This window comes from Equus caballus, chromosome 20 (genome assembly GCF_041296265.1).
Source record: "Equus caballus isolate H_3958 breed thoroughbred chromosome 20, TB-T2T, whole genome shotgun sequence".
NCBI classification, from domain to species: domain Eukaryota; kingdom Metazoa; phylum Chordata; class Mammalia; order Perissodactyla; family Equidae; genus Equus; species Equus caballus.
Genome location: NC_091703.1, coordinates 17,695,636 through 17,721,061, shown reverse-complemented (window position 1 = coordinate 17,721,061; position 25,426 = coordinate 17,695,636). Strand labels below are relative to the sequence as shown.

At 42.6% G+C, this 25,426-nt stretch overlaps 1 long non-coding RNA gene across 2 annotated transcripts; it reads right to left on the bottom strand.

The window, feature by feature from the left end:
* Positions 1-18,123: 18,123 nt before the first annotated feature.
* Positions 18,124-20,860, bottom strand: LOC111769275 (uncharacterized). Of its 2 annotated transcripts, XR_011429523.1 has the most exons (3): positions 20,320-20,460; positions 19,082-19,178; positions 18,124-18,312 (listed from the first exon to the last, which is right to left on the bottom strand). It is a non-coding gene; the product is annotated as an uncharacterized lncRNA (long non-coding RNA). The 2 variants fall into 2 exon arrangements; XR_002802155.2 differs by lacking the exon at positions 19,082-19,178 and having other exon boundaries at positions 20,320-20,860.
* Between the last annotated feature and the right edge of the window lie 4,566 nt (positions 20,861-25,426).

The window sequence follows — 25,426 nt, the reverse complement described above, 5'->3', positions numbered from 1 at the left end:
CTTCTCCCTCTGGTATACCTATAATCCTTACGTTGCATCTCCTAATTGTGTCTGATAGTTCTCGGAGAGTTTCTTCATTTCTTTTTAGTCTTACTTCTCTCTCCTCCTCTGCCTGCAGCATTTCTATATTCCCATCTTCCAAATTGCTAATTCTTTCCTCCATATTATCGGCCCTACTGTTCAGTGCATCTAGATTTTTCTTAATCTCCTCTATTGTGTTCTTCATTTCCAGTATTTCTGTTTGGTTCTTCTTTATCGTATCAAACTCTTTTGTGACATAGCTCCTGAACTCGTTGAGTTGTCTATCTGAATTCTCTCTTAACTCATTGAGTATTTTAATGATGGCTGTTTTGAAGTCATCGTCATTTAGGTTATATATTTCATTTTCTTTGGGATTGTTTTCTGTGTATTTGTTATTTTCCTTCTGTTCTGGAGATTTAATGTATGTTTTCATATTGCTTGATGTAGTAGATTTGTGCCTCTGCATAGAGATAGAGTTTAGTTGCTCCTTCCACTTGTTTCTGCTGGTGTGGTGGGGGAGCAGCTGTTTATACTGCACCAACCAGGAACCCTATCTGCAGTTGCTAACTGGGCCTGGGCCCCTCCTCGTAGTCACAGTGGTCCTTTGGATTCCCTCTTCTGCCGTGGGGGCCGTCACGGGGGGGCTTCAGGCTGCTGCTGCCTACTGGGGCAGCCCACCTAGACGTGCTCCCTCCTTGGGGTCTACAACGGTGTTATGGGCTTTTCCAGTGGCCAGGGGTAGGATCACTTATATTTGCCACTCCATCACTGTCAGCACCCACAAAATCTCACTTGTCCACTATGGGTCGCAGCAGAGCTATTGGCATTCTTCTACAGTCTGTGGTTAGCTCACCTAGCTATGCTACTTTTGTCCCGGGGTCTTCCAGCCTTGTGGCTGCCAGATGGGTGCTCTCTACTAGTGCTGTGCAGAGGCTTTCGCTGAGGCTGCTGTGAGCCTGTAGGGTTTCCCCCTAGGCTACGGAGCCAGGTCTCTGGAACTCCACCCAGCCCCAGTCCTGTTCCCCAGGAACTCGGGGAACCCTTTGCCCTGTCTGGGGGATAGCCGGAGATCCTGATTTCAGTGGTAGCTGGTCAGCTGCTGCCCTGCCTGATATTCTCCTCTCCGGGACCCTCCCAGTGTTGTGGATGCTCGCATGGCCCCTCTGCTAATGGCAGAGAGTTTTGTCTGCTGCCTGGGCGGAACTCTGGAGCTTCCCCCTCTCCGTCCCCCCCCCCGCCCCGGGCCCTGGAGCCGGCCTCTGGAGCTCCACCCAGCCCCAGTCCTCTCCGAGATCTCCGGCAATCCCTTGCCCTGCCGGGTGGGCAACGGCAGCTCGGGCGTCGCCTCGCCCTCTGGGATTCTCTCCGGGACTTTCCCGGAGTTGTGAATGCTGGGCGTAGCCCCTCCGCTAATGGCAGACAGAGAGTTTTGTCTGCTGCCCGGGCGGAACAAGAATTTTTTTTAAAAGGAGCTGAAAGGGATCTTAGAGTTCGTCTACCAACACCTTGCTGCAAAGATGCTGAGAGGTTGAGTGATTTAGATGGGCAGGGGTGAGGGGCTGTTAATGAGGGATCTGGGATGAGGAACTGTGTGGCCTGACTCAGTCCCTCCATGTGTCCACAACACCAGGAAAATACTAGCAAGGATTCTTGGAAATGTAAAAATCCTGGATCCTTTGAAGGAAATTAATGGTCAGCTGTGTTATTAGAAGCTGGTTATTTACTTTATAGCATTTAAAGTCATTCACTCTTTCTCCTTCCTGCCTGGATGGTGTTGCCTTGTCAATTTTCCTCTTACTAAAATAGAGGAAGAGGAAAGATGAGTTGAAACTTAAGTCAAAGCATTATAATTATTGAGCCAGAAGGATTAAAAATTTGTGAATGGAAAGTTGAAACAAGGCTAAAATGGCGTTTGGGAATATCTCTGAAAGTATTAAATCATGGTGTAATAAGTCACATGAAATGTTCCAACTGGAAATGGGAAAATTCTCAACTAGACTAATCCAAGACAGAGGACACCTATAAAATGTTGTTGAGAAAGTTTAATGAAAGTCTGTAGGATGTAAGAGTGATGTGTAAGAGTGAAATACTGCAAAACATTTTTTCTTTTAAGTCAATCTGTGAACAGAGGTTTGCTATTCATTCAGTGTGAATGAAGGGAGTGGTACGCAAAAGTGTTGTGCCAGTATCTTTTGAAGCATCCTATAACTACAGCAAAGTTGTGAAAATGTCCTTTTTCTAGGGAAATCAGCCAAGGTGGGAATACGTAAGCCATGAAAATCGATAAATGCTACAAATCAGGACTTTCTCCCCTCCCCCAGAGAGCTGGTTATTAAATATCTCCCAGCACATCACTGCCTTTGCCCTTATATTCTAGAATGCCAAGGAATGGCTCTGTGTTGTTTACTGTTCTCTGATCTCTCTCTGCAGTGAAGTGGCCTTAGCCACCCATAGCCCTAACCACAGAATGTGTGTACGTATCATTTCCAGTCTCCCTTCACCCTGGAGCTGGGGCGTTACACCAAGGTTCTATGCTCTGGGTACTTAAGGATCATGCTCTGGTTTGGGATAACCTGATTCCACCTTGAAGACTGCTAGAGCCAAAAAGCCTCTGATTCTCACCAATGCTGGGCCTCCAGTTGCTCATTTTAAAGCTTAACTACTAGCCTTGATTTTTCTCTTCAGTTTTGAATAATCTGGAGAAGGTCAACCCTCCAGGTCCCTCCAGAATTTATTTAAGCCTGAGGTTTGTCCTGAGCTTTCTTCTCTGGAGCAATGAGGACACTGTAAGGATAGTGACTCTCAAACTTTAAAGTGCACGCCCTGGAGATCTTGTTAAAATGCAGATTCTGATTCAGTAGGTTTTGGGAAGGGCTATAAGTGCCACATTTCTAACAAGGTCCCAGTGATGCTGTGGCTGTTGGTAGAGGATCATACCTGGAATAAGAAGGGTATAGAACACGTCTGAATGTTACAGCATTACTCAAAAGACAGAAAGGAAAAAGGAAAAATGGAAGGAAGGAGGAAGAATTGAAGAGGAAAATGATGGAGAAGAATTAAAGCCCATTAGACAATCAAGTATAGAGGAAAAGAAACACTGGCCTGATTTTATCAAGGTATTCTCAGTCAGGGAAGCACCTTTATGCATAAAATTACAAGTAGGAGCCCAGTGGCACACTAGCTTCTTCCGAGATCAGATGAGATGGGGCGTGGTCAAGGTCGAATGGCTGTGGACCACACCAGCTTCTTTTCTCACTTCCCTGGTGGAGAAGGGATCTTGTGAGTTAGTGGGCCAGGGTGAAGAAGAAAAGAACATCCTTACTTGTCATCACCCAAGCTCTGGAGTTAGTTTTCCCTCTTCTGTCTGTTCTGAGAAAATTTCCCTTCCAGGAATGGTAAGTAAACCAGAGAGCAGAGATGTCTCCCTGTAGAACTCGGAGCATTGGTATGTCAGGGCGGGGTGGGTACCACACAGCTGAGGGGTTTGGATTTCACATTGAGACCTTCCTGGTTTTAGTTCAAACCCCAAGCTTTTTTAGGAAGGGGGAAGTCTGAGAAATCAGTTCTGATCCCACCACCGAATTCAGAGTTTACTAGCATTCTTCGATGAATAGAAAACTTATGTGCTGACTTTCATTCCCAAACATATTCCCACTGACTAATCGTTCCGCTAACAGCTGACATTTTTGAGTGCTTGCTAAGGATTAGGTAAATGAGGGAAGCTGATGGCTGTGTTGGTGTTTCTATTTTATCAGTCAATTATTGGCTTAAAGCAAAGATTGGAAAACCATGGCCCATGGACCCAATCCAGCCCATTGCCTGTCTTTATCTGACACACGTGCTAAGAATGGATTTTACATCTTTAAGTGGTTGAAATATTGAAAAAAAGAACATTAATTAGTGATTCGTGAAAATTATAGACAGTTCAAGTTTTCAGTGTCCATAAATAAAGTTTTATTGGAACACAGGCATTTTCATTTGTTTGCATACTATCTGCGGCTGCTTTTGTGCCGCGGCGGCAGAGTTGAGTGATTGTGACAGAGACCATATGGCCTGCAAAGCTGAAAATATTTATTATCTAGCCTTTTTAGGGAAAATGTTTGCTGATCTCTGACTTAAAATGATAAAGTAATTCCCACAAGGGTATTAAATAACTTTGTGGAACCCTAATGGCCTGAAGGAGTTTGTACTGCTTCCAGAAGGGCAAAAAAAAGTCCTAGAGAGTGGCTGCCACATAGGGGGAATGTATCTCATTAACTAACAGGACTCCCAGGCCTGTAAAGCATTTTGTTAACTGGTTTCATTCAGCTGCTAAAACCCTGCCATGCTTCACTGGAGTACCCCTTCGACAGGAGGGACAAAACCTCACTGTGTTGGGCTGTTGTTTTGCATCCTGAGACGTAGTGCAAGGAGCATTGTAGCTTCTGGAAAAAGAGGAGAGAGCGCCACATTGTAAGAAATGGGAGCATTCTGAGTGTCATCTTGAATTCAAAGACCTAATTTTAAAACCCCATATTGTTCTGCTTCTTCATGTCCCTTTGTCAGACACTTTAACCCAAACATTGTATTTCTAGAACAGTCCTCTCCTTTATACACACATTGTGTCGCTCAGATGTGAAGGGGCCTCTGAAGTTTCTATCTCTGGAATCCGCTGGGGCAGGTTGCCTCAGTAACAGTACCAAGTGTATTTAGAAAGCTCACAGACCTGTCTGTGAACAGTTGCGTGATACAGAAAACTGCTATTACTAAAGGCAAATTGTACCAGAACATTGTCATAAAAAATACACAACACATTTGCATAATCAAGATTTTTGCAATCTGTGAGCGAACGCTTGCAATAACACCAGCAATGAATAACGGAGTTGCTTCAAAATGCAGAGAGCAAGGATATTTTAGGCATCCCGTAAAGGGACTTGATATGACAGATTCTTGCAGAGAACAACCAGAAATAAATAAATAAGCCCACAAACAGGGGGACAATTGTTTGCCAAGCCTTGGCATTCAGCCAACAATCTTGATGTTGGCTCATTCAACACAAACTGGGTAAATACAGAGAGAAAAACGCCAATCTGGGTAATAGCTCAGAGAATGGCAGCTTAACAGTAAATTTAGCCGTAATAATCTCATAGGATTATAAGACTCGCATTTACATCTGCCCTTAAGAACCAGTTCTGAACCGCGTTTAGATGTTATATGGGTCTGATTCTGGGCTGAGAGCTTAATAAGGATGTGTGAAAGGAGAAACAATATTTGCTGAATGGCAGTTGGAAAAGAAAGCTTGCTTTTTAGAAAGCTGTAACAACTCTTAAGGTTACACATGGCAATTTTCACACACTGATATTCTCACAATTAAAGAAAAGTAATATTTAAATGATTTTCACTGCTTCCAATTTTGGCAGTACGTGGGCACCGAGCACTGAGAGTTTTTGAATTAGTGGTGTGATTTTTCCGTGCTGGCCTTGAACATATTGTTTGACGCTCCAGGGGAGTTTGGCTGCTGGCAGAACTGAAAGGCTAGGGGAAGAACAAAGCTCTCTAAGAGACTTGAGCTTTTTTCTCCACTGGAATGTGGTGGAAAGAATGCTGGGCCAGCTGGCTCGATTTTGATCCCAGTCCTGCTCTGGGCTAGTGAACCAGCCTCTAGGAAGTTATTTAACCTCTGGAGGCTGGTCCCTCGCTCTTCTCATGAAGGGGCTGGACTAGGAGATGCTGGATATTTAATAGCCCCTGGAACACTGGTTCTAAAAGTGAGGTACTGTAACATCCATTTCAGAATAACCTCTGCTGCTTGTCGCAAATGCAGCTTCTCGGCAACGTGAACAAACTTATTGGATCAGTATCTCCGAGATTGGTGCCCCAGAATCGGTATTTTCAAGAATCATCTAAAGTTATTCATATGCACGGGAATGTTAGCCACATTGCAGAGAGCAGAGAAGAACCTGGGCTTTGGAGGGAGACTGATCTGGTTTCACCTTTGACTCTGGGAAATTATTTCACCTTCTTAGGTCTCAATTTACTCATCTTTAAAATACGAGATAGTGGAGGCCAGCCTGGTGGCATAGTGGTTAAGTTCACATGATCCGCTTTGGCAGCCCAGGGTTTGCAGGTTCGGATCCCAGGTGTGGACCTTGTACCGCTCGTCAAGCTGTGCTGTGGCGGCATCTCACAAAAGATAGAGGAAGATGGGCACAGATGTTAGCTCAGGGCCAATCTCCTCCAGAAAAAAAAAAAGAGAGAGGGATAGCAATAGTACCTAGTCCTAGAGGTATTGGGAGGATAAAATGTGAAAAAAAGACATGGAAGTGCTTCACTCACTCACAGTAATTACGCAACACGTGGGACCTAAGGTGATTTAAACTATATTTTGACATTTAGGGTCCGCCTATTTTTTATTGTAAAGTAGATAAAATTCTAAATTCTGATTGAAAGTCCACAACTTTATCAAGTTATCATCACTGCAAGTGAAGAAAATAATTTTTTCGAATAACCTGGCTTTCGAACGAATGTAGTTTTTGTTGTTGTTTTTATAACCGCAAGCTTGATTGCATCTCATTTTTCTACCAACATAGTTCAGCCCCCTCTAGTCTGATGGATCAGATCCCAAAGCTCTAGGAAAACACACAAAGAGCGCAAGTATTGTGTGTCATAAACCCCCGACAGGACTCGAGCTCTGCCCCTCTCACAGTGGAGGATGCCAACATTCTTCCTTCTGGAAAAACCCCCTTCTGAGCACAGCTGGGGGGGGGGGTCACATAAGCCCCAGAATTCCCTGCTTCGCCCTCCTTGCCTCTGTCTTCCTTTTCGTCAGGCTCTCCCGTTATAGCAGCTACAGAGAGCTGCCTGTTCTCTGTTCTCTTTCAGAACTCGCTGCGGTGAGAGCCTGATAGTAATTACTCGGAGGGAAATTACAGCTCTTCTCCCTGAGAAAGTCTGTTGAATCTACCGGGAGAACCATCATGGGGGGTGGCCACCGATTTGTCTCTCCATGAAGACTGCAAAACTCAGGCGCAAGTATTGTTGTTGGGGGTTGGGAATGGGGAAGAAAGAGAGGGAGGGACAGAGAGACAGAGACAGAGAGAAGTTGAGAGAGAGAGAGACGGAGACAGAGAGAGAGAGACAGAGACAGAGACAGACAGAGACAGAAGGGTGGATATTAAGGTTGTTTTTAAAGGGAGAAGATTAGGACAACTTTCCCAAACAGATAAGAGTGCGTGAGTATGCTCTGGACCAGCATCCATGGGAATGAGGAACTCAGTTCTTCACCTCCCCTGAATGGGCTTCATCCACACACCGGGTGGCACCAGCGTCATTACTCGCAGAAATTGCTCAGTTCCATTTAATTTCCCAAATTTGGATCGGGCATCTACTAAGAGTCAGGTGCTCTGTTTGGCACATAGTTGGCCCATGATAACTTCTGCTTCAGACCCACCTTTCAGCTATATGTCGGTGAGTACAATTCTCCTAGTGACAACCATTGTAAGAGTAGAAAAATCAGGCAGACACTGTGGACCTAGAATGCGAAAATATCATTTATTCCTAGAAAAAAAAGTCTGTGTTAGGAATGCCGGCTCAGAAGGGGAACATGCCAATGCAAAACTCTAGCTCAGTTTTGTACATGGTCCCAAGTGTCTGCTGGTTGTTCTTTTTGTGGTTCAGTACCTTGCCACCATGCTTTCAGGTGCTAATATTAAGTAACTATGTGGGTCAAAAAAGGTTGTGCTGTTCCACTCTCTATGGAGTGTACACCAGCCTGTGTGGGATGTTTTGCAGGATCTGTGATTGAGGCCCTGTCCTTCCAGTGGCTCTTACTAATTCTTTCTTGGGGAAGTGTCTCAGACCCAACCATCCTCATTTCTCTCATGAATCCTTCATCGCCTTCCTAGATTGCTACCCAGGCATCCTAGCTGAACCCATACCTGAGGACTCCTATAGTATCACCAACTGCCTGCTATATTACATTTTAACTTTATAGCCAAACATCATTTGTTACTTCCATGTAATCAAGTCAATTTTCCTATGATCTGCACACACTTCTTTAGCCTGCCATTTGTTCTACGTGCTTGCTTATTTATTTATTCAACAAATATTTATCGAGGTCCTACTGTGCACCAGGCACTGTTCCAGGTGCTGAGGATACAGGAGACACCAAACAAAGTCCCTGCCTTCATGGAGCTTATACTCCAGAGAGGCAAAGGAATAAACAAATAAGTAGACATGTACCATGGGAGGTGGCGAAAAGTGCTGTGCAGAAAAATAAAATAAAAATAAAGCTCAGAAAGGAATAGAAAGCAACTGGAGGAGTGGTGCACTTTTAGATTAGGGAGTCAGGAGAAGTAGAAAGGAAACTACCCTTACGGATGTAGGTGGATGGAGTGTTCTAAGCCAAGGGAACAGTAAGCAAAAATGCCCTGTGGCAGAAGCATGCTTGGAATGTGGGAGAGAAAGCACAGAGGCCAGTGTGGCTGCACAGGAGTTAGGAGAATGTAGGGACGAGGTCAAAGAGGTAGGTAAGGTCAGCATCATGGCTCTTAGGCCTGGATGAGACCCCAAGAGAAGTAGTAGCATTTAGTCTTATTCTTGAGGAGGTCATGCATTATTATTCTCATCATATACAGTACAGAGCATCAGAAAGGAGATAATTTATCAAGCTATGGGCCTAGGATAGGGTTGCACCCAACGCTCCTAAGTCCACCTCACCTGCGTGGATCCTGCTATTTCTTATTCCCCTAGTAGAGTTTCTCTAGCACTCAGCAGAGGATAATACTGTATTTCATGACAAAATTCCTCCATTTTTTCCCCTAATGTATTTTACTTTACAAACAGGTGGTGTTAGCGGGGATGGGGACCGCGGGATATTGCTCAGACAGTGATGTGCTCCGGCAAGCACTGTAGTGGGGAACATTCTTCTTCCCGACAGGTTTTATAGCTAACGGCATCCTCAACCCCTTTCAGCGCAGTATCTGCAGACTTAAAAGGAGTATTCGAAGAACTATCCATTGTGGGCAGGCCTCAAACTTTCCTGCTGAGTTTATTCTTGTTCCCTTCTAGGTTAATCCCAACTGACTATCAATTAGACCGACTATTTACCAGCGAAGTGCTAAAAGGGCAACAGTGATAGGTATTTGCCATGACATTAGCCATGATGGTCACCTCACAGGGAGAATCTTACTTCCAAAGGACAGTACACAATGTAGCGAAAGTGTACTTTCAATTGTTCAGAGAAAATGCGATATCGCTTCAGACTACTAGAAGAAAATATTCAGCTTACTATCCTCTTACACTTTTAGCTTAGGTTGAATTAAATTCAGCAACAATTTAAAAATTCTTTTATTTCCCATTCTGTTAGGGAAAAAAAGCAAAGGATGTTTCAAAGTTGCCACAAGAAAAAAAAGAGACATCTCACCTGTCCTCTTTCCTCAATCTGTTGTATAAAAAGAATAGAGGGTGGGACATAAAAATTGTCTCAATTGTATCATTATCATATATCTAGACAGCTTCAAGAAATTCACTAGAATGATGCCTCCCACCTTCTTCCCTTTTCCCTGATGGAACATGGTCCAGAGAAACTTCTGCTTCCAGTCAAGATGGAGTAACAGGGACCAGATTTACCCTCCCAGTGGAAACTATTAAAAACAACCAAACTATGTGAAACAGTGGTTTTCAAGACACTGGACATCAGGCAATGAAGGGCAGTGATCCCTGAGAGATGGAAGGCAAATAGATTGAGCTATGAATGTCTCCCGCTAACTGCCTTGAGAACGTTTCCAGATGATGGTGCAGGAAGGGAGAGCCCCAGAAGAGCCCAGTGGACTCCTTTAACTGAGGAGAAGATGCTGAGAGTCCAGGGAGGAAAAATATGGCTGGAGTTTTCAGGACAAAGTACCTGAGAGGAGACAGGGAGGGGACTCTGGAGACTGCAGAGGGTCACCTTAAATACTCCACAGAGGACCGATCAACATGAGCATATGAGAGAACCACCTGAGGCTGGCGAAGGAACCACCCAAAAGGATTAGAAGGAATGGTGCTCAGGGCTCTGACAGTGCCTCTTCTTACCAGCAAGACGAGAAAACCTCAGGAGGCACAGGTTAGAGTACTCAGAAGGTACTAAGTACTCGTCGTTAGTAATGGGGAAAAATTAGCCCTTCACTAAGCATCACTATGGTCCCACCTAACAAATCAGAAAAAGCAATACCTGGCACACTGTCCAAGTAAGGGAACTGCATCCCCCAACAAAGTTCAGGAATATTTATAGGAGCACAGCACTAGCCAGGATCCAACAAGGTAAAATCGATGATGTCAGACACTGAATAAAAACTTAGCAGGCATGCAAAGAAACAGGAAAATATGACCCACAGTTAGGAGAAAAATAAGTCAACCCCAACTGACCCAGAAGTAACACAGATGTTAGAATTAGCAGACAAGAGCATTAAAACTGATTACGACTGTATTCCAGGTGTTCAGAGAGCCAGAGGAAAGATTTAGCATGTTAAGCAGAGACACGAAAGATATTTAAAAGACCCAACTGAACTTTTGGAGATGAAAACTACAATGTTTGAGGTTTTTAAAAATACACCGAATGGTGTTAATGGTGGTCTTTGTCCATTCAGGCTGCTGTAACAAAGTACCATTGACTGGGTGGCTGATACACCAGAAGTTTATTTCTCCCAGTTATGGAGGCTCGAAGTCCCAGATCAGGCTGCCAGCATGGTTGGGTTCTGGTGAGAGCCCTCTTCCAGTTTCAGACGTCTCACTGTATTCTCACATGGTAGAAAGAGGGTGAGAGAGTTCTCTGGGGTCCCTTTCATAAGGACACTAATCCCATTCATGATGGCTCCATCCTCATGACCTGATCACCTCCCAAGACTACACTTCCCAATGCCATCACATTGGAGGTTAGAATTTCAAAATATGAATTTTAGGGGCACACAAACATTCAGTCCATTGTAATGACTGATTAGACCTTGCAGAAGTAAGACTGGTGAGCTTGAAGACATAGCACCAGAAACTATCCCAAGTGAAACAAGCTGAGAAAAAAGAGTAAAACCAAGAATGAACAGAGTATCAGTGAGCTGAGGGACAACTTCCTATAGCCTAAAGTACCTGTAATTGGAGCTCCCAAATGAGAGGAGAGAAAGAGGCAGAGGAGAGACAGGAAAAATATTTGAAAAAATAATATCTGAAAAAATTCCAAATATGATGAAACCTATAAACCCACAGATCCAAGTTGCTCAAGGAACCTGTGCACAAGCAACTAAAGCAAACTACAGCAAAGTATGTTATAATCAATTGCTCAAACCAGTGATGAAGAGAAAATCTTAAAAGCAGACAGAAAGAATACTTGCTATGTGCAGAGAAACTTGAAAGTACTGAGCATTTAAAAAATTCTGAAAGAAAAATGTGGCAACCTATAACTTTATACTCTGTGAATACGCCTTTCAAAAACAAAGGCAAAATGAAGGGGCTGGCCCTGTGGTGCAGGAGTTAAGTTCACATGTTCCCCTTCAGTGGCCCGAGGTTCACTGGTTCAGATCCCAGGTGTGGACCTACTCACTGCTTGGCAAGCCGTGCTGTGGCAGGTATCCCACATAAAATAGAGGAAGATGAGCACAGATGTTAGGTCAGGGCCAGTCTTCCTCAGCAAAAAGAGGAGGATTGGCAGCAGATGTTAGCTCAGGGCTAATCTTCCTTAAATAAAAGAGAGAGAGAGAAAAAAAAAAAGAGGCAAAATGAAGACTTTCTTGGATATACAAAAGCTGAGCAAATTCATCACCAGCAGACACATATATGGAAATGTTAAAGAAAGTCCTGCAGGCAGAAAGAAAATGATACCAGAGAGAAATATGGATCCACACAAAGGAATGAAGAGCACTGGAAATGGTACCTACATGCATAAAGAGACGAGAGTTGTTTTGACTATTTAAATCTCTTTAAAAGATCATTGATTGTCCAAACCAAAATAGCAAGGCAGTGTGGGGTTTCTGATATATGTGGAAGTGCAATGTCTGACTACAACAATAGCACAAAGGCCAGGAGGGGAGAAATGGAAATATGCTGGAAGTATAATTAAAAACAAAACAAGAGCATGATCTCTGGATAAGCCACCAAATATTTAGAAACTAAAAAGCATTCTTTTAAATAATCCATGAGTCAAAGAAGCAGTAAATAACTGAAAGAAAGACTCTTGATATCTAGTTTCTTTTCCCAGTTCTCTGGGAAATGAAAACACCAGGGAATATCATGATAGTATTTTGGGGGAGTAATTAGTAATAGTAATTACTAGTAATAGTAACTGGGGAGTGTACTAGTTTTCTACAGCTGTGTAACAAATTTCCACAAATTTAGTGGCTTTAAAACAACACACATTTGTTACCTCGCAGTTTCCATGGTTTAGGAGTCCAGGTGTGGCTGAGCTGGGTCTTTCATTCAGTATCTCACAAAATGCAATCAAGGTGTTGGCTGGGGTCTCATCTGGGACTCAGGATCCTCTTCCAAGCTCACGTGGTTATTGGCAGAATTCATTTCCTTGCAGCTGTGGGACTCATTGCAGCTTGCCTCTTCAAGGCTAGGAGGAGAGACTCTCTTGCTTCTTCTATCTCTGACCTCTAGATCTTCTTTTAAGGGGCTTACTTCATTTGGCCAGGTGCCCCCCAGGACATTCTCACCTCTGATTATCTCAAAATCAACTAATATGGAACCTTGATTATATCTGCAAATGCCTTCACCTTTGCCATAACCTAACCATGTAACCTAACCATTACTGTGACACGTCATCATAATCACAGAGCCCACCCACATTCAAGGAGAAGAGACTATCCAGGCAATATCCATACACCAGGGTCCTGGGATGTGAGGGGCCTTGTTAGAATTCTGCCTGCCCATGGAGACAGAAAGGAATAAGCATAGGAAAAGGATATTATTCGTCAATTATTTGTACTCATAATCTCTTCTAAGTGACTAAACATTGTTCCTGGATGCAAGAAACTAGGTTTGATTGATTTCATGTTATTTTCTTCCTCAAGACCCTTCATAAGGTTTTAAATAACCTTCGAAATAATTATAGTAATAATAACAGCTACTGTTTCTTGAATGCTCAGTATGTGCCTGGCACTTTGCACAGTATTTTACATATAATATCATATTAGATTTTTACAAATGCATGAAGTAGATATTGCTACACCCATCTTGAAGATGAAGAGAAGATTCTGAAGCTTAGAAATCTTAAGTAACTTGCCTAAAGTAACACAGCTAGTAAGTAAAGGCATCAAGATTCAGACCCAGACCTTTCTGATTCCAAATCCAGGGCCACAGAGAAAAAACGAGAATGCAGATAGCAGGAAAAACAGTGTTTCCACTGCTAATTGTGCTTTGTGAGCAGTTTGTCCATCCTTATTGAGTTGTTTCTATTAAGGATAAATGAAGCCAGCATTTGGGAAATGTTCTCTCTATTGGAAGGAACATATAGCAAAGACTAATATATATATTTCAACTATGTCGAAGCCTTTTCTATCAATTAGAAACATCGTTCCCTATATCTCCCTTTCCTCTACTGTGTCTCGAAGGCTAGAACAAGGCTGCAGAATTGTGAGTAGTTGATTTGTGTCTCATGGGTAAATTTCTGATTTGAAGAGTGAAAACGCATTTGGAAACAAGAAAATGCGTACAGGTGACACTTGCTTAGAATGCAGTTATTGTATGCAGTTATTACTAATATGTAGCTTCATATGTTTGATTGTTGGCAGTGCTTCTATTTCATACATTTGAACATTTTTTGCTGCCTGAACACCTAAATCCCACAAAAAAAGCTAGCTGCTATCAGACTGAATATTGCACAGGTGTTCTCTAAAATGAGCGTCCCCAAACAGTTGTTCTTTGAGACCAAGTGGCTTCCTTCCTCTGCTGGTTGCCTCCCTGGACAGCACCTAAGAGGGGACAAAAACATCTTCTGTGGGGATGGCAGTCAAAGGGATGGAGCCGTAGCCCTTAAGGAAAAGATGCAGGTGGGGTCGACACAGAAGTTTTCTTCAAGAAAATGCTCTCATGTCTTTTGTCTCTGGTTTCACTTAGAGAGAAGGGAATACCACGATCTTCAGGGAAAATTCTCGTCTCTCTGCTTAAACAACATCTTCAAGCGTACAGGGCCAAGTAATTAACATCACCACCAGGGGGCAATAATACTTCAGCGAAGCTGGAATAGTAATAAGCTTGCCATTATTGTGTCCAAATCATCTACAGGAATAACCTTAGGTGAATGGATTTTGTGCTACTAATAGCCTACTGTACAATTAAGTACTAATACACTAATTACATTTCTGCTTTAAAGTAACAGTAATAATCAGCTTATGCAGCTGGTACACTTGGGCATGCTTTGTGGGAAAAACTTTTCTTCCTCTCTGCTATCTTCCCCTTCAGAAGGAAATCAGCCTTAAAGGGGGTGGGCAAACACAGGAGCAGGGAAAAGGGAAGCTTCCAGATAAGGAAAATGAGGCTCAGAGACATGAAGAGTGAATCTCCCAATGTTATTCTCCTAGAAACAAGATTGGAGCCCAGAGATCCTGAGTCCCCTGTACTAGGAACTAGACAAGACTATGCAGCCTTCTCAGCGAGGAAAGGGCATAATCTCCTATGTGTGCTCTCTGCATTTAACATGGGCTTATTGAGTTCCCAGTATGGACAAGGCACCGTGCTAGGCCTGGGATGTACTGGGGGAATAATAATAATAACAACAACAGTAATAATCATACAGACGTGGTCCTTGCCCCCAGGAACTCAGGGTCTGGTGGGAATACAGACAATGAGTTAAGGATCAGACAGACATCTGATCGCAAACCATATTAGATGATATAAAGGACAGTACGAGTTAACGTGAGCTTATATAATGGTGTGCGGGTGGGGGTCAGAAATTGACACTTAACCTGATGCTTGAGAGAAGAGATAAACAAAAACACTTGGAGAAGACTATTCCAGGCTGACCCACAGGTATACTGGATTCTAGAGACACAGGTTGGTGCCATTTAATGCATAGTACTCTCTAGGCCATGTCAAGAGTTTGGGATTTCATGGTAAGCACAAGAATAAGTTTTGAAGGTTTTTGTAGAGGGTTGACATAGATCCAATTATATTTTTGTCAGATCAGTCTGGCTTCTATTTGGAGATAAAATGGAAAGGGAACAAGAGTTGAAGCAGGGAGAATGATTAGGCGGCTATTGTAGTTATCAGGTGATAAACAATAAATGCTTAGTCGTGAAGATGGAGATACGTAATCAGATTCCAGATGCATTTTGAGTGAAACTAGGTAAGATCCATTGTTGTCTTGGATGTTAGAGTTAAGGGAAAAGGAGGTATCAGATGACTCCTCAGATATTTGGCACATGACAGGGTGGATGGTTGACATTTACTGAATTGGGGAAGGCAGGAAGAGGAACAGAAGATCAAGGGTTCAGTCTTAGACATGATCATTTCAGAAGTCAGGGAACCATCCAAATGGGGATATAAGATTGGAGCTCAGAAGCCAGATGTGGCCTAGAGATTCAATTTTAGGGGTCATCAGCATAATCCCCTACGAATAGACGAGATTGGCTGGGAAAACAGGGTAGAAAGAGAAGAGGGCCAAGAACCAATCCCAGGAAAAGGCAGCTGAGAAGAGAGGATCTTTCAAGCAGGGAGTAAGCCACTGTGTCCAACGTTGCTGAGTGATCAAGTGAGATGAGGCCTGAAAAGGATAATTGGATTAAGCAAAGGGAGACCATTGGTTAGCTTCCCTAGGGCACTTTCAGGCGAGTGGTAGAAACGGGAGCAAGACTGGAGGGTTGAAGAGGAAATGGGCACACCATACTGAAAAAGAAATCATAGAGGCTTCAGGACTTAAAGGTGAAAGGTGAGACTTTAAAACTTTTCGAAGAAAATATAGAAGACATTTTCATGATTTTAGAGTAAGTAACAACTTTCCAAACAATACACAAAAAAGGACAAATCATAAAAGGTAAGACTGGTAACACTGACTACTTTAATCCTAATTTAATATGAAGAACTTCTGTTTCATAGAGAATGTGGAAACACAAGTTGCATTCTGCATGACCCTCCTACTCCACATCTAGGAATGTGGAGAAAATCTTGCCATATGCCCAGAGATATGTAGAAATATGTTCACAGTAACATTGTTTATAACAGCAAAAACCTGGAAACAGTTCAGATGACCACTCTCAAAAGAACTGATATATAAATTGTGGTATATTTATCAAACACAATGTAACACAACACAATATGTAGTGAAAATGCTTGAACTATAGGGTGCCTCTCAGACACATAACACTGAGCAAAAAATTCCATGTGCAGAAGATGATGTATTGTGTCCAGTTATATAAAGTTCAAGAATATTATTTAGAAATATGAATAGAAATGTCCAAATTAAAAGCTAAAATAATTGAAAGTATTTGCCTGCAGCCAGCTGACTTGGGCATAGAGAGTAGGGCAGGAGAGTACATTTTCAATATACTTTGTAGTAATATGTGAATTTTTAAAACTATGTACATGTATTATTTTAGTAAAAAAATGTAAAAATAATTTTAAAAGTGAAGGAGAAGTGAGAAAATGGAGACCATATGAGGGACAGCTCTAAACAACTTTGGTTCTGAATGAAAAAATGGAGAAGGTGGGGCTGGCCCGGTGGCATAGTGGTTATGTCTACACACTCTGCTTTGGTGGCCTGGGGTTCGCAGGTTCGGATTTTGGGCCTGGATCAAGCACCACTCATTCAGCCATGCTGTGGCAGCATCCCACATAAAGTAGAGGAAGATTGAAACAGATGTTAGCTCAGCAACAATCTTCCTCAAGCAAAAAGAGGAAGATGGGCAACACATGTTAGCTCAGGGCCAATCTTCCTCACACAAAAAAACAAAACCAAAACAAACCACCCCCCCCCCCCCAAATGGAATAGATAGTTAGCTGATGTGGGAGATGGGATCAAGGAGGGTTGGTTTTTTTGTTTGTTTTAGTTTTTGGTGAGGAAGATTGGCCCTGAGCTGCCGTCTGTTGCCCATCTTCCTCTTTTTGCTTGAGGAAGATTGTCGCTGAGTTAACATGTGTGCCAATCTTCCTCTATTTTATGTGGGACACTGCCACAGCATGGCTTGATGAGTGCTGTGTATGTCTGCACCCAGGATTTGAACTTGTGAACCCTGGGCCGCCGAAGCGGAGTGTGCAAACTTAACTACTACGCCGCCAGGCGGGCCCTGGGTTGTTTATTTTGACTGCTTTTTTTAGATGAAACATATTTGATACCGATAGGAAGGATCTATTCAGGAAGGGGGGCAGATCAGGGATGCAGAAGATTAGGGAGATAACCCAGAGAATGGTCCCCGAGAAGGTAAGAGACAGTAGAGATGACAAAACATTTGAAGACGGGATAGATGCTTCATACATGATAACAGAAAAGACGAAGGCAAGGACTGCTACAGACACAGGTGGGTGAGTGAACTGTCTAGAGGGAATATGAGAAAGCTCCTATCTAATGGGCTCAGTTTTCTCTTTTTAGCGTGAGAAAGAATCCTTCACTCAGAAGGATGATTAGGGAAGGAAGGAGAATCAGAGCTTTGAGAGTGGGGACATTCTGAAATGCTCATTGCAGAGTTGGGCTATGTTGGGAGTCCAGCTGAGGATGACAATCATGATTTCATAGTGATAGCAGCTCCCTCATTCGTATAATCACCTTGGCCAGAACTTTTTTTTTTTTACATTGGCACCTGAGCTAACAACTGTTGCCAATCTTTTTTTTTTCTGCTTTTTTCTCCCCAAATCCCACCAGTACATAGTTGTATATTTTAGTTGTGGGTCCGTCTAGTTGTGGCATGTGGGATGCCGCCTCACTGTGGCCTGACGAATGGTGCCATGTCCGCGCCCGGGATCCGAACCGCGAAACCCTGGGCCGCCAAAGCAGAGTATGCAAACTTAACCACTCGGCCACGGGGCCGGCCCCAGAACTTTTAAAATCAGGGAATATGCACCCCCTCTCCCCCACCAGGAGATTTATAGCAATCTCCACTGGCTACTCAAGGTCACAGGCGAAGCATGGCACAATTTCTGGAAGGTAAATAATACACAAAATAATTAATTTAAAACATTTTTATTTGAAAACCAAGAACACATACAAAAATGGATTAGACACAAGTTCAAATAGATTTTTACAATAAATCAGAATTTTTTAATGAGATGCTACGATTACAGGAGATGGCTTCAGGCTCTCCCCCAAATTCCTGGGCAAGTCATCTGTTTGGTCCCCTTTGCAGATAGCGGTACCTGTGTGAAAAGATTGAGAACTGATGACTTAGGCTGAAGTGGCTGTGGGAGTCACACAATAGCCAAACGAAGATTAGGATCTATACTTTTGGACTCGAAAGCATGTGATTTTTCTACCTTCTGACATAACATCTAAAGATTGTTCGTCAAGATCGTTCATTTCTGTGTTAGAATCTTTACAACTTAACTGTGTTCTCAACGGTGCATACGATCATCTTGTGTTTCCTTTATTTAACAGACAATTGCGGATGTGGCTCCAGAATTCTGGCTATAAATAGAATTTTATTAAAACCCACGGCAATCTCTGCCTGCCCTTTGGCTGGTGGGCTACTTGATTATTTTGGGCCTTTCTTCTGAGAAAATTCAGAGCTGTTCACATTGGGCTCCAAATTGTACTAATTCTGGAATCTGTTTAGGGAAATGCATTTGCATCTCCATCATCGTTGCTGCTTGACAGATGAGTAGAAGGAGTCACAGAGGTGTTGCTAGCTCGAGATCCTAAAACTCACAAGCAGAAGCTGCCAGTTTCTATACTGTCAGAGTAAATGTGCTACTATTTTTGGTTCGGTGTTCTTTTCCATTTCTGGTTATCATGATCAGAGAGAGACAAATCCTACTTTGTTTCTAAGATACTCTCTGATCTCTTTCAGGGGACTCACAAGCCATGTATTGTCACTGAAACTGTCACACCGTAATGTCCTTGGGTGGTGGGGCACGGGGGGAGGTTATATGATAAAGCTCATGTAACAAAATAAGTACAAAATATTACCTCAAACTCTGTGCCAGGAATTACAATGAAATCTGTGGACTTAACCCTTCTTTTGACAGCAACTTGTCAAAACCTGCTCTCTCCTTAATGCTACGCCCTTTGAAAAGAGCCAGAGGTGAATCAATCTCAGCAGTAATGAGTAACATTCATTGAAAAAGCATTTAAAGGGGTAAAAATTATTTCAAGCATTTAGGAAAACTAAAAATTCTATCTGTATGCTAAAAAGGGTAATATGATAATGGAGTTTAATAATATAGTAGTAATCAAATTAGGGAGAAATTTGCCATGAACAGGAAATAAGAGACTGGGAACTGGAGCCCTTGTCATCCCAGGAAGGGGCTTGGTGTCATGGGTACCAGAGAGGTGCACCAATTCCCTTCAGTGACTGGGAAGATAGAAAAAAAGCAAATTAGCAGAAAGAAAAAAAGCAAATTAGCAGACCGTTATAGAGACAGCTAGAATCTTCCATCATGTTTTTCAATTGGGAGGGTCTTTTTAACAATGCAGGGCATATGGGTAGAAAGTTACCAATCTCCTCCTTCCCCACCACCTATTACTGACTTGTTATTAACCATTCCTAGCTGGGAATAAATGGAAAATCATAGTAATGAATACGATCTTCTGAATACCGCCTCAGACCATTACACGGAACTGTCTCTTTGTGGCAGGGAGATTCTAAGATGGCCCTCAAAATCCCCACCTTCTAGTATAGATGCCCTCGTGTAATCTTGCCTTGAGTGTGGGCTGGCCTAATAACCCGCCTCTAGTCAATGAAATCCAGCAAGATGATGGGTGTCATCTCTGTGATTAAATTACATAAGATTGTAACTTCCAAGTCTCTAGCAGACTCTCCCTTGCTGGCTTCCATGAAACATGCCACTGTGTTGGAGAGGCCCATGTGGCAAAGAACTCAGGACAGGCTTTGGTCAACAGTCAGCAAGGAACCAAGGCCCTCAGATCAACAGCCTGCAAGGAACTGAATCATGCCAGTAACCACATGACCTTGGAAGTGGATCCTTCCCCAGACAAGCCTTAAAACCAGACCCCACTGCTGGCCAACACCTTGATGGCAGCCCTGTAAGAGACCCTGAAGCAGAGAACACAGTTAAACCTTGCTCAGACTCCTGAACCACAGAAATTGTGAGATAATAAACATGTTCTGTTTAAGCTGAAAACGAAGAGAGAGAATACCATCTTATAAGTACCTGAGTTCATCGTGCTCCCTCATACCTCCATACCTTGGCCAAGCTGTCCCTTCTGCCGGGAATGTCCTTCCTTATCTTCCCCTTCCATCTGAATCTTCTTGCAATAGTCAGCCATAGCACTTCCTCCCTGAAACTTTCTGGAAGAGTCAGGCTTTTACCCTCTGGGCCTTTTTGGGATCAGTTTTCTGTTGACACACTTGCTGCGTTGTCATCGATCACATATGGGTCTGAGATCCTTGAGAGCAGTGGCTGGTCCTCTTCCTCTATTTCCCCAACATCCACCAGAGCGTCTCCTCTAAAATGTTTACAATGTTAATATCTGTCAATTAGATAAACAGTGTCTAGAAGAAAAATATCCAGATCGTGCTTTTGTGAAGGTGCCAAGGATCATAAACTCACCCTGGTCAAATCTCCTTGTCATAGAAATTTAAATAAACAAAAGAATTCCCAGTTTGTGTTGCTAGCCCATCAATTTTGAAACCACACTCCTTGTGGTTCATTGCATTAACATTTCAGCGTAGATAGAAGACCTGAGATGCTGGGATGATTTGTTGCTAGGAAATTTTCTCTCAATGAAACAGAATGAGCCTGGGATTCTTAAGATACTGCCCTGCATTCCAATCCTTTCCAGACTATTACACCACTTTGTATCCATTCCTGCTGTCCCACTTCCACATCCCTACTCCTATTATCTTTCGTTTCTCTGTCGCCCAACCCTCCCCAGTCATGGCCTCTATGCTAGGTTCTCTCTAGAATCATTGATAAAGCATCTAGGTGGTAAAGGTGGCCTCTCTACCCTCTCTGGTATGCTGTGAAATTGCAGTCTGTGGACACCTCCTGCACAGTATCTTTTGCAACACTTTTGTCTGGGAGAGCCTTATGCTGCTTTTCCTTCGCTTGGAAATATCGACCAGTTGCAAAGCATCACAATGGTCTGCTGGGGGATTGCCTTAAAGCTTGGAAGTTAAATGCATGGGCTCTAGTTAGACTATCTCGATTCAAATCCGCTGCTTCCATTCACTAGCTGCAACACCTTGGGCAAGCTATTTCTCAGTGCTTCAGTTTCCTTATCAGGAAAATGGGGAGATGATAATAGCACTTACCACCTGGACTTGTTTCAAGAGGGTTAAGTGTATTGATATGTCTCTAAAGCTATGTCTCTAAAGTGTCCCTGGTGCTACATAACTGCTTGCTCTTGTTGAAGATTCCAAAGTTTGCCAAATAATAAGAAATGTGTGAAAAGGAATCTACATGCTAAGTTCTGGCCAGTGCAATGCTAGAGAAACACCATACAGGGGACATTCAAAATTGTGCCGTTAGGCTGGTCCAGGTTATGTTAAAGGATGCAATTGTTCAGGTTTTGATGCCTATCCCCCACTTTCTTGCCTTTTCTATTTGGTTAACAAGATAATGTCCTTCCTCCAGATATTTCCACATCTTGGAGTTGGTCATTATCCCTTACAGCTATAAGACAGGGCAAGTATTACCTTCATTGTTTCAAACAGGAAAACTAAGGGACTAAAAGATATAATATGAAATGTTGATACACTTTGGCTTACATTTATTTAAATCCTTTTAGGCGCAAGCTTTCCTGTCAGATCTTCGTTAATGATGGTAGTCACATTAATTTCTCCCTTTTCTAAAGCCTATACCATACTCATCGCTCATTATACATCTTTCTTGTCGCTCTCTGTTTCATGCATATTAGTTATGTTTCAGGAAGGACACTGACAACTTACTAAGGCTGGGGACTATAGCTTGCACACTTATTTTCATTCCTCATATAAATTAGTTGATGTTGAGCTCTGAGAAATAGGTGATTACAATGGCATTGAAGGTAATGAGTGGAACAAAATCCAAGTCTGTGCCAGTCTCTAGGATAAAGGGGGCACTTGCGTGTCACTAGGCAGGTGGCTTTTCCTAGGATGCACTATCAATGAAACACATGCAGCTTCAACAGCTCTGGGCTCTAGTAGACTTTAGCGTGGAAGTTAATAGCAATCCCATCAAAACACACACAGGAAACCCCAGATCAGGCAGGTCCATCCTTTGATTAGTCCTGGTCCTAATAATTATTCCAATAGAAATCTGCTTTTTCTCCCAAGAAATTCTTGGTGTTCCATGCTAAAGAATGCTTTCTTGCTCTAGTTCACCCTGGCTCAATAAAAGTTAAGCCAAATCCTTAAAAAAGTTTGTACCCTTATTTTCCAAAACTATAGTATCAATCTAATGAGCATTCAATGTAGTTGGAACTGGGTATGCTTGTAAGCAACGATTAGCATATTTTATTTCTAACTTCTGATTGGTCTAGTAGCATGTGTGGTTACCCACTCATGCCCACCAATGATTCATAAGTGTCTTTATTCTTATGGAATGTACTCTGTTTATTTGGCTAATCACAGCAATTCTGGGTACACACTATTTTGCCTTTACTTTATCTGACAGCTTATGCTTGTTTTGCAATGTAAGTTCAGATTTACTTCTAAATTCCTTTCCCACAAAGGTCGCAATGAACTTAAGCCCATTATATATTTAGGTTCAACTTCCCTTTTTCATAACTCATTTTGCCTTGTTGACCCTCACTTCAACTTTCCCTTCCCTTTTGAATGTCACATATTTAGAATAGATGATCTCTATATTTAACAACCTCTGGTCTTTACATGGCCTTGAGGTCATAGATTGTAGGGGACAAGAAGGAAACTTCAGGTGTCTGATATTGGTTTCAGATTCTGGCCCCACTGCTATATGCCTTTGGTCAAGCGATTCATGTCCTTTAAGCCTCACTTCCCTTACCTATAAAAAGGTAATACTATTTCCCTTACAGGGTCAATGTGAGGATTAAAAGAATTAAAACATTTCCCATCTTTAGCACAGTGCCTGGGACACAGCAAGTGTTGAGTAAGTATTGGTCATTATTATCCACGTTTCCTCGGATCATTGACAGCTCTATCATCTGTATCTAATGACTCCACCTTCTCCCTCAACAGGTAGCCTAATAGCGTCTTAACAAATTAGCATAGTACTAGAACAAATGTAATGCTAATCGAAGACTTGCAGATTGATTGTTGGTGATGTTTGTGTCATGAATAACTTTAGTCCACATTCATGTCAAAACGAGGAATTATAATTGCCTCAACATGTCCTGTGTCCACTTCCTCAGGATGCTCTGAACTTGTTAACCCTGCTTGTAAATTCCTGACCTTGACTTAGTAGCAACTTCCCTTTGTAACCAATCTATGGCTCCTGCAATCTCAAGCAATTCTAGACTTCCTCCTCTCAGAAGCTAGACTTCTGGGAGACTTCCTAGGGTTGTTCAATCATCAGCGCCCTGTCCCCAGCTCTTTCAGGAAGTCCAGCCTCATTGCTGCAGCAGAGAATCCACCATCTATCCCCTCACTCCTCCAGGGAGCCCACCGGATTTATCAGAGGAGGCAGAGTTTCTCAACGATGTTGGGGAACTCAGTGTGTTAATCCTCAAATATTTAATGAGTGGATGGTAACCACATTAAAGCTCCCAACAGTCAACTGGCACTTCAAGCACAGGGGTAGGGGTATCAGTGCGTTGGATGGGGCGGACATTACCTGTTACATCCTATGGTAAACCTGAGGTAGAAGCAGGCAAAACCTCTGTCAGGCATTATCCTCTGGTTACAGAATTGGACCATCTCTCTTTCTGTAATATAAACCACTTCTCCATGCTCTTTTTTTCCAGATTTTTAAAAAATCACTATTTGATCTATACTTTGTGTTCAGTATTCATTTCAAATCTCTTATTTTAGAGACCTGGTCAGACTTACTTCTTGGCTTTAATCTTTTTTTGTTAATAACTGCTTTATTGAGATGTAATTCACATGCCATAAAGTTCACCCTTCTGAAGTACACAATTTGGTAGTTTTTAGCATATGCGCAATCGCTGTTACAGGCTCTTAACATCAGCCCTGATATCAGTTCCCCCACATTGAACCCAGCGTATACGGGGTTAAAACTAAAATCCACCACCTCCTTTCCTGCTTCTCTAGCTCCACTCATATGTAAATACCTGTTTCTTTAAACTTGGACTCCTTGAGCTTTACAACTAAATGGGAGTTACAAATTGTTCAAAGCCCAGGTGGCCTGGAGTTGGAGCCACACCAAAGTTTAGCTAATCATGTGTCCTTGAGTTTGCCAGGAAAGCCGCTGTCTCAAGAGTATCAAGGAGCGGAGGCTTCCCACACCTCGACTCCACACACTCGAACCCGCCTCAAACAAGAAGACGAGACAACGGTGAAGGACGCCCACCTGCCATCCTCCTATCTCACCCCCCCAGCCCCCCGCCCACCCCCCTGCCCCGCCTTGCTGCAAGCAGCCTCTCAAGGCCACACGCAGGCTGGTGGGAAAGCACGGAGCTGCACAAGCTACATGTGCCCCCCCCCCACAAAACCCCAAATAAAAATCCCTACCCATTCCTCATCGGGGAGCTAGCAATTTTTGAGGCATGAGCTCTTGCTTTGCTCCCTGTGCCTGGCATAGTAAAAACCTTTCCTCTTCCACTCAAGACTCTGTTCTCGTTATTTGGATTGGCGTCGGGTTCAGAGACCGAGCTTTCGGTTACATCACCACTATCTAATTCCAAAACATTTTCCTTGCTCCAAAAGAAACCCATGTGTATTATCAGTCACTTCCATCCCTCTCCGCTCCAGATCCTGGCAACCACTAACCTACTTTCTGTCTCCATGAATTTTCCTCTTCTGGACGTTTCATATAAATGGAATCATACAATATATAGTTTTTTGTGTCTGGCTTCTTTCAATGAACATAATATTTTCAAGGATTTTTCATGTTGTAGGATTTATTAGAACTCCGTTCCTTTTTATGACTAAATAATATTTCATTATATGAACACGCCATGTTTTATTTATCTGTTCATCAGTTGATAGATATTTGGGTTATCTCCACTTTTTGAAAATTATGAATAATGCTGCTATGAACATTTGTGTACAAGTTTTTGTGTATACCTTGGGACTTTCTAAGTATATATTTTTAACTTTCTATTATGAGAAATTTCAAACATACAAAAAGTTGAGGAAATAGTGTATCCATCACCGAGCTTTGAGAAAATTATTAATTCGTATCCAACCTTATCTCATCTATACTCCCACCC